General features: G+C 43.4%; 1 non-coding gene across 1 annotated transcript; it reads left to right on the forward strand.

Annotated features, from left to right (window-relative positions):
• The first annotated feature begins 2,147 nt into the window (after nucleotides 1-2,147).
• Nucleotides 2,148-2,266, forward strand: LOC138694117 (5S ribosomal RNA). Its single transcript, XR_011330792.1, has one exon. It is a non-coding gene; the product is annotated as a 5S ribosomal RNA (ribosomal RNA).
• Nucleotides 2,267-3,172: the final 906 nt, after the last annotated feature.

The raw sequence follows: 3,172 nt of genomic DNA on the forward strand, positions 1-3,172 counted from the left end.
GGACAATTTGCTGACGACATTATTATCACAGCCACAGCCCACGACATCAGATACACAAACAGCCATGTCAACGAAACACTACGGAACCTAAACGTCTGGCTAGACATGTGGCGCATGAGAATCAATCCTGCAAAGTCACAAACAATGATTCTAAAAAAGAGACGCTACCCCAAAAAACTCATGAGAGATCGTTATGCCATCCGCTGCAAAAACTCCATAATCCCATACACCAACCACATCACATACCTCGGCATCACCATATCAAACAAACTGAAACTACACCGTCACGTCATCAACATCAAATCACGCATCACAAACGCCATCAAACTCCTCTACAACGTCGCAGGCAACCAAGCAAAGCCAGGGTGCCGGCCACATACAACAGCTCTAATTTACAAATCAATTATCCGACCGTCACTTTTACACGCGTCCCAGCTGTTCTCCAGAGTATCTAACTCTCAACTTTCTCAATTAGAATCACTGGAACGTAGACTTCTACGCAAAACATTTCAACTGCCACGAAACACACAAAATAGAACAGTATACACCATCTCTAACATCAAACCCATCACCCTATATATACAACACAAAAACATAAAATACACACATAAAGCTATTAATAAAAATTTCACCTCTGTACTCTTCCAAACAATACCACCCGGTCAGCCCCACCTCACAGTCTCCCGTCTGATGAATGACCACCAAGAATACTTAGCAAGGCAGCACTAGACAACCACACACCAAACAACCTCTCCCCCGTGCTTTCTTCTTCAAGCAAAACTATCTATAACACAACAAAATCTAAGACCTGAAAAGGGTTATACAAAATCCCTAAAGCAGGTCCACGGCACAGATGTTCTGTGTCCAAATGTCGTCGTCGTCGGGCTCATCATCAGACGAGCACCATGCCCCCCAAAGCTTCCGGAAAGGCTGCCAAGAAGGCCGGCAAGGCCCAGAAGAATATTTCGAAGGGCGATAAGAAGAAGAAGCGCAAGAGGAAGGAGAGCTACGCCATTTACATCTACAAGGTTCTGAAACAAGTTCACCCAGACACGGGAATCAGTTCAAAGGCTATGAGCATCATGAACAGCTTCGTTAACGACATCTTCGAGCGCATCGCCGCGGAAGCTTCGCGGCTCGCGCATTACAACAAGCGGTCGACCATCACCAGTCGGGAGATCCAGACAGCCGTCCGTCTCCTGCTACCCGGTGAGCTGGCCAAGCACGCCGTCAGTGAAGGGACCAAGGCCGTCACAAAATACACTAGTTCCAAGTAAGCGGGAGTGCTTGCTAGGGAATCAGCAACCGGCCCTTTTAAGGGCCACAAGTTATTCATAACAGAGTAGATGAATGAAGAACAACAGCGTTTCCCACCGAGTGAAAATTTAAATAATCACCCCGATAACACTTCTAGGATAGATAATACATTATAGGCAGTCCATGGGAGACTTGGATCCACGAGGCAAATTCGTTTCCTTAATAGTTTCGTACGACTTATATGAGAGCGCGGTGTCATTCCTACTCACTTGGCAGCATTAATTGTTGAGGGAAAACAACTTAGAAGGTAACTTGTCGACCGCGGTCATAATCCTTCCGCAGGCCACTACTGAGAATCTGTGGACATACGGGTAATCTATCTTTATTGAAACTCGGGTTCATAACATACGACTGATACTTTATATATCTGTCACGTAATCCATCAAGAGACAAATGTCCCCCCCCCCCTAGTCAGTAGCGAGCTTCAGTCCATTCGTAGTAGCCGCCGGTGCAAGAAGTGAATTGAAGTTTGTGTGAAGTTCCGTAGTATGGCATGAAAATGATGTCGAAAATCCGACTACAGTTCCACAACCATGTGGTTGAAAGGAGGCTCCGCTGTTGAACAACAATCCACCTGTGGCTTAACTTAGAATGCCGACTAGCTGTTTTATTAATCCCGTGTCAATCCAGCAGTGTGTGACGTTGAAACGTAACCAAACTGCCGTTGATAGATAGATTTATCATCTATCCCAATGACATCCAACGAGCTTGGTAATTTAGGTACAGAGTCTAAGCAGGCAGTTTACGTGTGTGTGTGAGCGAGTGCAGGTTTTATCGAGTGCACCCCAATCCCATCGTCCTCAAGTGCCTACAGATTACGCAGTTTCATCGGCAACGGCCATACCATGTTGAAAATACCGGTTCTCGTCCGATCACCGAAGTCAAGCAACATTGGGCGTGGTCAGTACTTGGATGGGTGACCGCTTGGGAACACCACGTGCCGTTGGCGATTTTTTTTTTTACGTCACTATTTCCAGCGTGTTCTAATAAGACTTATGGGATATTATGTTCCCTTCCCTATTCCAGCTATAGCTTGGATGATGACGCCGCTGCATAATTGTAGAGTAATTGATAATTCTTAAGTACTTGCAGCTCCGTATTGAAACTTATGACTGGTAGCATATTCATATGAGACGGTTCACTTCTCTGCGTTTTCTCGAAGAAGGGAATATGTATTCAGGGGATTGTGAACGTACCTCGCGCTCTCCCTAGAAGTTAGAGACATTTTAGGTAAAGAATGTAATATACTGTACATATATGGCTAATTAAAATCCCATTAGTTACTACATTTCAGTGGGTAGTACAAATTCCATAATGAAAATATCTCTGTCCTAGTAGTTGTATCCTTTAAAGAAGCTCGTTGTTTTCCCATGATGAAGGGCAGAACTTGGTCGGTAGAAATTTAAACAGACTGCATTATCAGACCAGGCGTTATTTCAATATCAGCGTTTAGTTTAGGAAATATAGCAATAGCGGAGTTGGGAGAAGTAGTTATAGCATGTACAGTAAGTATAAACAGTTCGCTGTACTGTACAGTGAATATAAATATTTGAATGTACGATGGCAAAACATCAGACATACAGTACGTAGCTCACATATCTTTAAAAATAAATAAATAAATAAATAAATAAAAATAAAGAAGACATTCTGAGGAGTGAGTGGAAAGTGCATATTATAATGAATATTTTTAACTCTCAGTTGACATTGAGAGAGAAAGCCATGCATCGGGGAACCGGTGACTGTTTTTGCGTTACCTTCTGCTATTGGCGTTGTTGGTTAGTAACGAATGAAAGGGGTAGGACGCGGAATCAAATGTCAAAAAACGATAGGGAAATAATAGTAACTGGTTGTATTT

This window comes from Periplaneta americana, unplaced genomic scaffold (assembly GCF_040183065.1).
Source record: "Periplaneta americana isolate PAMFEO1 unplaced genomic scaffold, P.americana_PAMFEO1_priV1 scaffold_45, whole genome shotgun sequence".
In the NCBI taxonomy this organism is placed as follows: Eukaryota; Metazoa; Arthropoda; class Insecta; order Blattodea; family Blattidae; genus Periplaneta; species Periplaneta americana.